The sequence below is a fragment of the Gavia stellata genome, chromosome 5, assembly GCF_030936135.1.
Source record: "Gavia stellata isolate bGavSte3 chromosome 5, bGavSte3.hap2, whole genome shotgun sequence".
Taxonomy (NCBI): Eukaryota; Metazoa; Chordata; class Aves; order Gaviiformes; family Gaviidae; genus Gavia; species Gavia stellata.
The window spans coordinates 22,695,824-22,710,941 of NC_082598.1; positions in this window are offsets into that span (position 1 = coordinate 22,695,824).

The following is a 15,118-nucleotide window of genomic DNA, read 5'->3' on the forward strand; positions in this document are numbered from 1 at the left end:
TGAGCAGATAATCTGGTACTGTTGTAATTTATCTCACATAAAAATGTAAAAATGTACAAAAAATGAATGAGAGAACTATTATCAGCTGAAAAGACTTTACTCAGGATGACGTTTCTGAGCAATGGTATTATTAATGCCCAGCTGTGTGGAATAATTGCTGGAGGTAATTTAGGAATTAAATTTATATTAAAGGTACAGCATTGAAGAAATCTTCAGGGTGGAGTGTGGCGAATATGCAAGGAATCCATCCCACAGAAGTTCCCTAGGCAACCTTAGATGTTGGCAACACCAGGGGAGCTTGGTGCGCTGACTCTAAGAGAAACTACACGGAGGGTGGAGCGGAGTGAAGACACTGCGGCCAGGCTCTGTGATAAGACGGGAACTGGAAGTTACTATGGAACTGACAAGCTGCATATTTACTACCCTGAGCTGCATATTTACCACCCTGAGCCAACAGTCTGTCATGTTTTGACAAAATACTATCCTTGGGTGAACTTTGCTCATTATAATCTCATTATAATACCAGAAAACACACCTCCATCCCAAAGCTACCCACCTCCAAGGTGCGACCACCCCTCACTGAGCTTGTGCTCTGAATTTTTCTTAGTCTATACCTTTAAAAGTAAACGAGAAACTTTTACACCAATTACAACAGAGGTATGTATGACTAGAGTCACTCAAGCTCCACCTGTAAGGACAAGTAATATAAAATGGCTTAAGAGAGGAAGGATGCCAGGGAAGATACCATTGCAGACCACCTTTGACGCCCGGGATCAGTCGACGGGCTGAGCCTCTCTTCCCCCCCACAGGGACGCCTTTGGGTAAGATTCGAACACTTGGTTATACCGAGTGCTTCCCCGGGAAACTTAGAAATCTCTATAGAGTTGCTTTATAACTTAACACATTTGTAGCCAGGCTATATTACTCACATTCTTGGTATTTGCACATGCTTTGCAAGCAGTAATTTTATCACCGGCAATCCAAAAGAACTTGTGTATCTGTTGCTTCAATAAACTGCACTATTCACTAATCTAGCCGTGAGAGTTCTCATTGAACGCCACCAAATCCCTTAAGTGTGGCTGTGCTAGTTCATGGAACACAGCTAGACTGAAAGTGTGCAGTGTTACGAGTGTATCCGTAATCGTGAGAGTTCAATACATTGAACGCAACCGGACTTGTAACACAGAAAAATTGGGCATCACTCAGAATCTAAGCCTAGCCGCCCCCAGCCCCTCTGATATCTGAGGACAAGCTGGAACACAAGGGGGTTTATTTTCTGCCAAATTGCCTTGCCCTTTAACGCGACAAGCTGGCACGTTAAAGCCCCTAATATCGAATATCAGCTTGGCTATAATCACAAACATATTCAGAAGCACTGGAAACTAACATCAAATGTTTGCTAAGTGTTTAGCTGGGTATGTCTCCGAGTCTCATTAGTTCCTTAGAAGAAATCTGAAGTGCTAAATCTCAGTTGCTTCAACAGCACTGCAACATGCAGAACAAGCTCCTGCCAGGGCTGAATAGGGTGCTGACTCACATAAGGTCCAAGGTATTAATTTAGGAACCTGATAAGAGGAATATATTAGATATAATTCCCTTCCTGTATTTTTCTTCCTTTCACAGAACTGCTTTTATTGAGGCACTAATCAGATAAGTAGGAGAAACCTGTGGAAAGGAAAAGTCTAAAGAAGCAACACATTGCCGGATGAAGCTTTCTTACTTTTCAGCAAACAGCAAGGTTGTTTATTGCTTACATCATAGAAAATCTGGATCCTTTTCTTGCTTAATCATACTTTTCTTGTATGACCTTGCATGAGTAACTCAGCTACTGCATGTGTCATCCTCTCCACCTGTTCAAGATACAGACTATTTGTCCACAGATGAGGAATCTAGCAAAGCTAAAATCGTTTCCATATCTTGAAGATTTCTGAATATCTTTGTATACCATATTTTGTAATGTGTTACTTAAAACTCCAGGTTGGTAATTTAAATTTCTTTTTCTTTTCTTTAATTTTATTTAGTCATCATCTGCCTCTTTTCTGCATAATGAAATATAACTTTATTGTAGAAATACTGATATCAAATAAATGTTTCATGCAAGACTACAAAGGATATATTTTTCAATAATTAGTTCTCCCTACAGATGTTCCTACTGTCTGGATATTCTTACTTTATTTTAGCAGCTCAGAGTGGTTTTCTCATGCAGCTACAAGCAGGAATTCAATGTTATTATATTAAGGCTACCAAAACTTCTGTAAAACTTGATTAATATTCATAAACATATAAGTAGATGTAAAATTATTTTCTTAATGGCTTGTTAGAATCTACTAGAAAAATAAAAATGGATAGTTTTCTGAAATGCTTATCAATACAACATTTTAAATGAGTTTTCTTCCTTTCCCTCCTCTCCCCTGATTCTAATAACTGTAAGAGACCCACTTCATCATCGACCAATAAATCAGAGAGGTAACATTTTTAACCCGTTTTGCAATGTTGTAAATGAGTACACAAGCCAAAGTAATGAGTAATCTGGCCCCAAGTGATATTTTCTTCAGATGCAGCAAGACTGTAAGGTCATTATAAGAAATGCTGATGGAACTAAAACTCATGTAGGAGTCACAAGGACAGAAGCCAATGGATTACACAGGCATACCTAAGAACAGAATGTTGTCTGTAAGCTTTAGCAAACAATCCAAGGAAAAGGCTTGAAACTATTGCCCTATGTAACGTGCTTGCTACTGTTAAACTTTTTACTTGTTAAACTCAGTTGCTCTTTATTGCTTGACTGTTTTTTGCTGGTTTTTTTTTTAATATAGCTAATCTCACCTGCATTTAGTTCACTTCCTTTTGTCAATGCTTACTCCACATTATAAACAATTATTATTAATTAAAACACGAAGGTATTCCCAACCACACTCCAAATATAGCCATCTCTTTAGCATTATCTAAACATTTTGGGTCTTCTATTTTTTTTTTTTAATAATTTGCAAGAAACAAGTAACAGACTTTGTACTTAAGAAATCTCAAAAGCCATTACTTTTTCAATCCTGAGCCATCTATCACAGGGCAGCCATTTATTTTCTGAGTGTTCTAGAATAGTTTTTCCTGCACTAAGACTACTTAAAGGAAAGGGGAAAATGGAACATTTGTTTTCTTGGAAGCAAGGTGTTTAAAATAGGTTTAAAACATTTGGTGTTTCTAGTATACAACACTTGCAGTCTAAGTCTCATTATACAGAGACCTTTTTCTCTACTCTAACAGTCTACAGAATATGAACAGTCCCGAAGAATTCTGCACAGGCAGAAATGTCTTTTTGAGAACAAAGGGTAAATATTCAGCTTTGGCCTTTCCAACCAGGATAAAATATTTGTATTTGGCCTTGCCCTAACACTTAGGGTGTGGCTGTCATGTAGGGCACTGTACCCTTGTTTCCAAGGATATATAAGGCAGTGAATGAATTGGCGAAAACGCTAACGCTGCTTTGTACTTAATCTGGGTCTATACTAAGATATGGGTAGTCCTAGAATTTCTCAGCCTAATTACATCTGACCGCAGTTAAAATTATATTTCCTTGCCTTATCTCTCTTTTCCTCTAGATCATCAACAAAGCAAATGAGAATGAATTTTTCTAAATGTGGTGAGGGGTAAAAATCTTAGAACAAATTCTTCACTACTTGTATAAGGACTACTTATTTGCCAGTGTACAACAGTGTGCTACAAATACTATGCAAAATATAAAAATGAAAACTTAATTCTTCAAGAAGTGAATCATCTTTAAGAGTGGCATCGGAATCACATTACCTCAGATTAACTAATTCTCTTTTTCTCTAGCTTATCTAGAAAAAGTTTGTAAATAAACAGCATTGGCCAGGCTACTGACTACTCAAAACAGAATTTTTTTCAATAGGCTAGCTTTTAAAATTGTGATGGTTAAAATCACTGGTAGAAAAATGGTAGAAAATACTGACTTAAAAGTTGTGATTTACATGAGAAAAGGGGTTTTTTTATTATTTTTACATGCTTAAACTGAACTGTTTTTTTCTTTTCATTTCCTTTGCTTGGTGTTGGTTCGGTTTTTGGTTTGGTTTGGTTTTTGCTAAAGATTTTTTTTTCTATAAGAGTCACTGAAAATAACAATAAAAAAATAACATGAACTTATATATTCTTACCACTCTTTATCCCTGTTTTGGCGGGGGGGAGGGTTATTTGTTTTGGCTTGGCCATACTTTCATTTTCTCCTTCTTACTTCAACTCTTCTTTTGGTCATTACTTGGGTTTCTTTTTGTTATCTACTTAGTTTTTCCTAACATGACTGTTGGCATGGTTTTTTGGGTGTGTTAGGGAGCAGCAAGACCAGGGCTGCTCCACAAAGAAGGATGAGTCATGAGCCAAAGATAACCATAGCACAGGCACTGCTCTCACTAGGAGGGTACACCCCTACAGGGTCTGACTACAGCACACAGACCAGGATGCTGATAACAAGATCCATCAACAGACCCAGTTTATCTGAGGTCTTAGTTAGTTTTTAGTAAATAGAAGCTTATTTACATTCTAATAGTACTCCATTAAGTAATCCTTTACAGTATGGTTCATCATTAAGTGTTAACTGACCCTCCTGCAGTTCGTATGTATGACCAGAAACATGTTTCAGCACCAGGAAACACATCACCTGATACATGCAAACAAGTACAAAAATGTTAGTATAAGGCTTTGTTCCAGTAGCCTTCCCACTTGGATTAGGCTGTAGTGCTCAGATTCCACACGCCAACTTGTTCAATATATATTGAAATTACTATAGAGTGTTGGATTGACCTGTACCTTCCACAATGCACACTTATTTATTTGTATATATGTTTTTCTGGTGCACTTGAGAAATATCGTTCCTACCAGTTGCCATGGTTGCTGCCTGCAATCTTAATAAACTTCTTAAAGTGTCTTGAAGAGTGCACAGAAATACCATCCTAGGTAGGCTGCCAGCTGGATGGATATTATAAAATACTGCACTTGCTCACCAGGGGTTTCCCACAATATCTGTCCAGCTGGCAGCCTGCCCTGCTAGACAGGAGCCTCTAGAAGGGCAACACTGTACCTGTTGCTGGCAGATTTGATCTCACAGTAGGGGTGGGAGTGTCCCAGGAAGAGCTTTTAACAATTTCTTCAAGCCTAGACATTTATGTGGTCTTACTTCCCCTACAACATCTTTGTGCTTGATAAAAATCTGCCTGTTTCAAAAATAACAATAACATGTGAACTGAAATTTTCCCCAGTTTATAGAAATCTTCACAAAATATTAAAATTTCTAAAGATTGTCACACTAGATTTGGGAACTGTAAACCTTATATTGTTAGAATAAATATGGCAATATTGTACCTCAACAGTGATCTGTAATGCAGATGCCAAATATTTCCCTCAGATTTCATTGGTCAACTAAATTAATATTGATTGTACAGTGTTTTAGCATAAGCAAGAGCTGCAGCTTCCTAGGTAGTTTAGGATCATAACTTCGACAGGAAAAACAAAACCAAAAAGGATTTGTGTTTCACAAGTCACACAAACTCATTTTCAAAATCTCATTGAAGGATCTGAAGAAGACTTCTTTTCTGTCTGCTTTTCAAAACAGTCTTAGGGTTTCTGACTGCATTTAGGAGGACAATAACAGACATTTCTTGGAATAGTTTTTCACGAATGTAGATCCTGCTCCCTGAATAGTTAAACACATTACTTTATTGAATGGAGATTCAGCAACTAATAAATAAATTAAAAAGCAAAAGTTGACCTGAGAAATAATCTTTTAAAATATAAATCAGAACTGATAGCTGTAATTCAGATAATTTGTAACCTTTCCATCTGTGTCTGCTGACAGAGCATATATCTTGATAAAGGAGAAACACAAGGGAGAAGAACAAAGCATAACTGCCAAACTATGTGCTTTCAAACATAATGATATTTAGTCATTGGTAACTGGAACCATTTTTTAATTTTGCAGGATGCCGTTGAAAAGGCAAGCTGAAGATGATAGAGAATGTTGAAATTTCATAAGAAATCAGGGGGGCTTGAATTCTTCTCTTGGCCAGACAAGCAGGTTTCAACATTTTCTCCAATTTGGGCAGATATATATTCACATAAAATGTTCATGATGTCATTTTCTTCAGCCCTTGCAGGTATAGCACAGGTGTTGACAGCAGAATTTCACATCTGACGTGGATGGCCAGATTGAGCTATGAGTCAGTCCACTGCATACGAAACAAATATACTCAGTCTGGAGGACAGTATTTTGGTGCCAAGTAGTGGACAGCAAGAGCAGGTGTCCAAAACATTGTAAAAATTAGTTCCTCAGGCAAATCATTGGAGTTTAGAAGTAAGCAGGACTTGGTTTTGACAGTCATACTTACCAGATGATGACACTAGAAGAACCATCAAAAACATGGGTTGGGTTTCAGTGGGCACTTTTTCAGGGCAAGATATTAATTTCATAATGTCTCAACAAATCAAATGTGAAAGATGCACAGAACGGTCCTTTTAAGATATTGGTTTATGGCAGCAGTTGTCTGGGAGCAGCAAGAGTGGGCTGCACCACAAAGACTGTGAGCCAGGAGGTGGGGGGCAAAGCAGGGCAGGCAGAGACATCCTCACCAACAAGAGGCACAGTCTCACAATACCCAAGCAAGAAGAGCAGAGCAGGTCCAGCGACAGTAACCAGGTTCAGCCAAAAGTCAGGTTCATCAGATAAGTCCACAGTGATGTCTAAGCTCAACCAGTGTGGTGGGTTGACCCTGGCTAGACGCCAGGTGCCCACCAAAGCCACTCTATCACTACCCTCCCTCAGCTGGACAGGGGAGAAAATATAACAAAAGGCTCATGGGTCCAGGTAAGGACAGGGAGATGACTCACCATTACGATCATGGGCGAACCAGACTCGACTTCGGGAAATTAGTTTAATTTATTACCAATCAAAATCAGAGTAGGATAATGAGAAATAAAACCAAATCTTAAAAACACCTTCCCCCCACCCCTCCCTTCTCCCAGGCTCAACTTCACTCCTGACTTTTTCTACCTCCTCTCCCCGAGCGGCCCAGGGGGATGGGGAATGGGGGTTGTGGTCAGTTAGTTCATCACACCTTGTTTCTGCCACTCCTTCCTCCTCAGACTCTTCCCCTGCTCCAGCATGGGGTCCCTCCCATGGGAGACAGTTCTCCACAAACTTCTCCAACATGGGTCTTTCTCATGGGCTACAGTTTTTCACGACCTACTCCAGCATAGGTCCTTTCTATGGGTTGCAGTCCTTCAGGAAACAGACTCCTCCAGTGTGGGTCCCCTGCAGGGTCACAAGCCCTGCCAGAAAACCTGTCCAGTGTGGGATCCTCTCTCCATGGGTTCACAGGTCCTGCCAGGAGCCTGCTCCAGCAGAGGCTTCCCACAGGGTCACAGACTCCTTTAGGCATCCACCTGCTTTGGCGTGGGGTCCTCCACAGGCTGCATGTGGGTATCTGCTCCACTGTGGACCTCCATGGGCTGCAGGGACACAGCCTGCCTCACCATGGTCTTCACCACGGGCTGCAGGGGAATCTCTGCTCCGGCGCCTGGAGCACCTCCTCCCCCTCCTTCTTCACTGACCTTGGTGTCTGCAGAGTTGTTTCTCTCACATATTCTCACTCCTCTCTTCTCTGGCTGCTGTTGCACTGCTTTTCCCCCCTTCTTAAATATGTTATCACAGAGGCGCTACCACTGTTGCTGATTGGCTTGGCCTTGGCCAGCGGTGGAGCTGGCTGGCATTGGCTCTATCAGTCATAGGGGAAGCTTCTAGCATCTTCTCACAGAAGCCACCCCTGTAGCCCCCCCAGCTACCAAAACCTTGCCATGCAAACCCAATACAACCAGGAAGTCAGGTCAGTAAATCAGGGAAGTATGTGGCACCTGTAAAGCTACAGCACAGGTCACACAAGGACCAAGGCCAAAGGTGTGAGCTTAAATGTAGTTCCCACGTGCAGTGGGGAAGGCCTGACAAAGCCTCTCAAAACTGTTTTTCCACATGGATCTTTCCTCATCAGCCTGATCCAAGTTTACACAGATGCATAATATCCGATCCGGTCTTGAGTACAAGCAGCTAACCCCCTAGGTGAGGAAGAAAAATGTTGCAGATACTGTAAGTGCACTCAGGGCCCTGACAGTAGCTGTAAAAAAACTACCACGATTACATGTAAGATTTTGTTAAGTCAGAAGTACTGGAATCAAGTGTTCATGCAAGTATAACCACAGGGAGGTCTACAGGAACAGAAAAAGTTTCAGGTAAATAATAAATAAAGAGAAAAAAATCAGTGATAGTTTTGTATCAAATGCCATTATTTTGGTCTTTGAATTGGCAGTTGCCTAAGATAATTCCACAGTGTTAGCAAATCAATAATGGGCTTTACTAGAGTTTCACTATCAGACTTGCATTATTTATCATACTGTAAGCAGAAGTCAGACATGTGTCTTGGCAAAAGGGCTCTCAGTTTCTTTTCTTTTCCAGTGAACTGTGCTGATAAGACCTTTATCTCAAGTGCTTTAGCCACAAAGAAAAACAGCACATTCTATGAACAGAAGTCTCTTTGATTTTTTTGAAAACCTGCAAAAGGAGAAAATTTCCAATACCTTCTGCTACTATATAAAACTATAAGAGATAACTGATGCCATGGCACACAGATCAACAGATCTTCCTCTTCCTTATTGTCCCATGAACACATAAACTAAAATGTTCATATACTCAAGAAAAAAAAGTAGGCTGACAGAATATGAGTGGGGGGAAAAGTTCCAACCTTTCAATTCATATTGTGTAGGGTCCTTCAGAAATGTCTATCTAACCAGATAAAAAAATCTACCAGCTCTGTGTTACACAGTTACAAGAATTTCACTTTGGCATGAAGAAAGCCTGTCTCTTCTGTATCAAGAAATTTCAATTTTCTCCTGGAAAAAGGCCAGGAATATCTTTCCACCTGAAAGGAAAAAAAAAAATCATTGATGTCACATTACTTGAACCTTCTAAATTTTATGATGTGATCCAAACCAGTAGCAGTAAAGTATTAGATAAAAATGTGAGAAAGTCTGGAAAGATGCAGCCTTTGAATAAGGCACAATTTCACCTTAGCCTCCTGGCCCTTGTGCTTGAGTATGACTTGCTCAGCAACATCCAAGAATCACTTTGGACAGAATGGTTCATAAGTTCTGTTGCCAGTTGAGGATCATCACAAGGTAATAGTAATGTAAATATGATAAATACATATGATATAAATCTGTTCTGGGATCCAACAGGCTGAATCCAAGGGTGCTGAGAGGACCAGTTGATGTTTTTGCAAGGCTGATCACTTTGAAAGTTAATAGAAGAAACTGAGTGATACTTTCAGAATGAAGTTGCGTGCTCAGATGATATAAGTTCAGGTATATGTGAAGCTTTCCTTTGGGATAGTGGACAAGCCCTTTGCAGTGATGATACAGGCTATGTTGATCAAATACGAGAACTAGCAGTCCCCTGGTACCCAGAATGACATGCATTCCCCCACAATTTGCTGTAGAAGAATGAAAGAGTATTTCAGTCTCCGTATGAATGAAGAACTACCAGATGAGCCTCAGGAATTTGTCTTACTGCAGAGAGCTTGCAGAATGGATACAAGAGGCTTTTCACTTTTCATTTTCTTAATTTAGAAAAAAACCAATGTATTTTATAAGTATGAAAAGTGCTTGCTTTCATGATTCTGTTCTTAGCACTGCATTGTTGTACTCCATCCCACATTTTAAATTTGTGTCTTTTATCACATCTGATTTTATTCTAGATTATAAACCATGGAACAAATATTACATGATTTACCACAGAAGTTCATACATGGATCCTAACTGTGGTCTCTGTGGGCTACATTAATAGCCATTTTTCAATAGCTATTACTAAAAAAAATAATAATTGAAATTAATTTAGCTTTCTGCTTCACCTGAAGACTCATTTTAAAAATTCAGAGAGCTCAATTAAACTAATGCAATACTTCAATGCTGAAGATCCTGGTATCAACTATATTAGTCAAGATGACAGCCTTCAAAACACAAATAGTTCTATTGCTGCTCATAGTTGACATATATGGAACAACTGGAGATACCTCATGATTTTTCTTTTGGATGTTTTTGCTACTTTGAGAACTCTGTGTGGTATAGAATTACATGAGTCAGAAGGAGGATATACATTTGCAAAAGTAGCTAAGGAATAGCATAATTGCATGACTTCTGGGTACACTCCATTTATACCAATTTATTTAAAAAAGCACCTCAGTGGAGTTCTTTTAAGTGCTACAGAGCAAAATAGGAGAAAGTAGCACACAAGTAGAGAGAGACCAGTTACTTAGCCATTTTATTTTACAGTGTTATATACTGGGACTTGCTACACCTTAGGGCAGGTAATAAATTTTATAATCAAAACATTAGAGAACTCCTACATCTACAGAGGACACTTCCTGAGTTAATCTTCTGGATGGCTCTGTGGGGTCTGTGATTACAATCCTAAAAATTCTAATGCAGACTGACACAGAACTATTTTATTTACAAAAGGCGTGACAAAGAATAAAGGTCTTCCCTCCAAAAATCTGAAGGAATTGTTCCTAAAAATGTGGGACACATCAAAGTATATTACCTTAAAATTGCATAAATTATTAATAATTATGAGACAGCAATTGACACTGAAGCAGTTACCTTGATCACACTCACCAAAAAAAGAGGACAAAACACCTGTCTTGGCACAGTCATTTTCTGTGATTATTAAACGAGGCTGCTTGAAAACTCTTTGGAATTTTTCAACATCATTTAACTGCATAATTGTACTATAATTACAGGAAGATTAAATTAAGATAAGTGAGTTTAAGTTTAATAAACTATTAATGATAATGCACTCCTTCAGTACCTCTGTACCAACAATTCTATCTATATAAGGACTGAAATGATGCACTTAATTTACTTTAACCTCCTTACTTACTAATTTATGTGTTCTCACACTGACATTTTTCTCTGATATGAACTCTGTTTTGTTCATATTAGAAAGATTTTCTGACTTCAGACACTTTCAGAAGCTTGATAATATTGCTAGAGTACAACTACTATTGATATAAAGCTAAATAATTAAAACTTTCCCATAAGTAAACATAAGATACTTGAAAAGTGGCTTTCCTACAGTTTCCTTCTCTTTGTTACTGCTTTGTGAGAAAGAGGCATTTGAATGTATTTTCAAGTTTAAATTCAATCCTAACAAATTTTGGAGAAGCAGTTAGGGAGGCATCGACAGGTGTTTGAGATAAATCCATAAGATTATTCGGGAGGTGATTTTGCTTTGTAAAAATCACTAGTACTGAGAAATAGTTAAGTCAACACTTAACAAACTAATCATAATTACATGGCTTCCTTAAGGAGAAAAAAAATCATAGTCATTACATTATTAGTCAAGAATACTACACATTAAATAATTTACAGTCTTATCAGAAAAAGCCCAAGGAAATTATCCATTAATTTATATGTGATTTCATAACTAAAAATTGTGTCCTAATGCATATGCACAGGAGGGTCAAATTAAGACTGCAGAGGCATTAGGCCTGTCCTTTCCAGTGCTAAGTAAAGCTTTCTAGCTATCATGCTGAACTATATTGCTTTGATAGTCTCAAAATCAGCAGTATCTTTGCTTTAATATCGTAACACTCACCAATTGATCAGCTATTCCTGTAGCTATTTTTTTTTCCCCAAAAAATTACACAATTATTTAAGGGCTAGCAAAAAGTATGACTCTATTACTACATGGTGGCCCTGTTGTCCCAAAACTTGGGTTCGTTACCCAGTGCGCATCGCCCAATTTACACACAGAGTGGAGGTATTTTCTTTTCTTACTTAAACGCGCAGATACGTGGGCCTGTTCCAAACCAGCACACCCTCGGTACAAGTTAAATGCGCAGATACACGTGCCTGGTCTAAACCAGCACACCCTTGGTACAAGTTAACAGTTATTTATACACACAATTTATTCATATTCACTCTTGCTCTCAACATGATTGGTTTACATTTTCCCATCTAGTATGTAAATAGTCAATCATGCTTAATAGGTATTTTTATGATCTCATTTCCTTATTGAGTTGGTGGGTTTCTTGAGTGGGTGGTCTCTGAGGCAGTGGTCGTGACCTCCCCCTGCCAGAATTGCCTTTACCCTAGTTTTTCATTTGTTTGACAACCTTAATTGCTTTTTCATGGACTCTTAACTCTGCAAATCATTATTTATCCACAGTCATTGTTTTAAGACAGCAAACTAATACATAGTTCAAAAGAAATTCAGTTTCTAAATGATTTATAATATAAAAGGCATTCAGTTTCTTTTCAGTTAATTTTTAATGGCAACAGCCCCATTTTTTTTTTTTTTTGGGGGGGGGGCAATGGTGTTTATAAATGCATAATGATATATAACCAAAATACTTATGAAATACAGAGATAAATACTTTCATACAATAAACTTGTTTTATGTAAAGTTTGATGTAGCTGCTAGAGAAAGATGTATACCTTTAAAGTGGTTAAATCAGCTTCTAATGCAGTACAATAGCATAATATAAAAATAAAATTGGAGTAAAGTACGTTTCAGAGCACTATATCCATATGATGCGATTTAAGTTTGTGGCAAAATAAGGCTTGGTTGTCGGGAATGTAAATTATAAACAGATGTATCAAAATGAACACATGCAATGCATTTCAAAAATATATAGTGTGTTTGCTTTAAACAGTTTCAGAATGTTGAGAGACTATCATTATATTGATAGAATATCTATTAGCGTAGCAAGCATTTATAGGAACACTATGAATGATGCACAGAAAATTATATTTAATTATTGTAAAGATATATTCCAGAGATTAAATTTAGGGCCTTAAAAGAACAATAATTTAGAAGCTGCTCAGGTCTGGGAAGTTATTCCTAGCTTCTGCCAGATTAAAGCAACAATTGACACTGAGAAATCTTGGCAAAAACCCGATACATTTACTAATTTCAGATGTCTAGGTATCATGTTGCCAATGTTTGTTGAAACAAACAGAGATCAATGCTTGTTTTCTTTTCTACTTTTGCTACACCTACAAATGCTCCAAGTCTATAACACTCTCTAGTGATTTCACTTTTCAAATATGTAGAGTAAGTGATTAGGATTAGTCAGACATTTTCTGCCAGCTTTTCAATCAGAAAAATGTTCATTCGTAAAAAAAAAAATGATGGGAGAGAAAACATTTTAGCTGCTGCTATTTTACAGTGTAAATGGTTCTATTCTGCTGTAGGATGGAGGTTTAAGTGAAAACAGAAAAAGATTGCTATACAATACAATAGCCAGGGGTCAAAGAGTAAAAAAAAAAAAGCAAATAAGTAAAAAAATAAGCAGGTAAGAGGCCCATCTTTAAATTTCCTTATTTAGAAAGCTGATGGTTTAAATGCTCTTGGGAACATAGGAATACTTTAAATCACCAGACTTATGAAGCGTTTCATTAAAGGTGTCTCTCCAGCTCTCTTTTGGGGAAAATATTCTCCTTTTGTAAAAATAAATACAAGGAAGGAAAAAAAAAGTCAATTAACTCTGTATTTTAGTAGCTAAATATTCAGATGTGTTTTGGATGATTCCACTTTTAAGACTTAAGTCACTAAAGAGTGTTCAATTATACATAAAATTACATCTGCACTAGGAAAATGAGAAAGTACCAACTTAGAATAACCAGTAGTTGTTGGACAAACCATAGGAACAGTGATAATAGCATGCACCCAATTTGAAAGCCCTCACTTAACAATAACAGAGACTTGATGTGATCTGATGAATCTTTAATTTCTTTTTTACACAGTGGAACAATTTCACTGGGACAAGCAGGGAATACTGATACCTATATCAATTCTGGCACCCAGACAATTAGAGCTATTACTCAATAGATGTAACGAAAACAAAAAGAGAACTCTTTTGTAACTTAGAAATAGTTGGAATAGTTGTAAGATAGGGAGCTCCGGGGTGATCTCACTTTAGACAGCCTTGGCCTTGGAGGAACAGATGCATGGAACCATGAAGATAAGAAAGTTGTAAGATGCGTACAAAACCATGATATACGTGATCCCAGGACTGAGCTTGTGCAGAAACAAAGGTCAATCAGTGAACACAGTGAAGAAGAGTATAAGCCTTCATCTGAAGACCCCCGACAACCACCCGGAGACACTAACAAGTATGCACAAAAGACATTAGCATATGTTAATAAGTTCTCAGAAATAAGATGAATATGTATAAGAATTCCGGAAAGTCAAATGCATACGTATGTAATAGGCCAATATAAGCTACAAACTAACACTGTTTAGGTATGCACACTAGGTGGAATTATCCCACATGCATCCAGCACTGCAATGAAGAATGCCTACTTTCTAACATACAAACAAGTGTTAGAGAGTTCTTTTATGACTGACTTTTCCAGTAACAATACTAGAAGACAACTTTGCCCTTAGCTGGTGCATCAATCTTTCACTTTTTAGGCAAGGTGAAGTTCACCAGTCTTTTACGTTCCAAGATTTTTGTATTCTCTTGTCTGACACCTTTTTTTTTTTTTTCTTTTTTTTTTTTACCATTAGTATCCCCCTTCCTCCCTGTTTACAATCACCACATTTTATCAGTATAATGGAGCACAAAGAGCAGGGCTACTCCACAAGGAAGAGCAACCAAGAGTGTCCACAGCACCAACAGCAGAGTGCCCTTACCAACTGGGGTGGACTGGTCAGTGTGCTGATAATGGAGTCCAGCAACAGTCCCAGACAAGGTAAGGAGATGAACCAGGCACAGGGTCTATCCAGGGAATTCAGTTAGGAGCAGCAGAAGACAGAACCAAAGACAGGACTGGAAGCAAGATACAACATAAATATAAGAGGTCCATTCAGGAGACAAGCTACCTACAGCATAGGCCCATGATCCATCTGGGAGACAGAACCAAAACCAGCACAGGTATACTTAAACCACAGCCCAAACAAGGGGGCTAGGTGATCAGGCCTTAGCTTAATTGAGGCTCCTGGAACCCAAGGCAGATGGTGTGGGTGGAAGCCCCAGGTGAGGCTAGTCAGGGTCATTAAGAC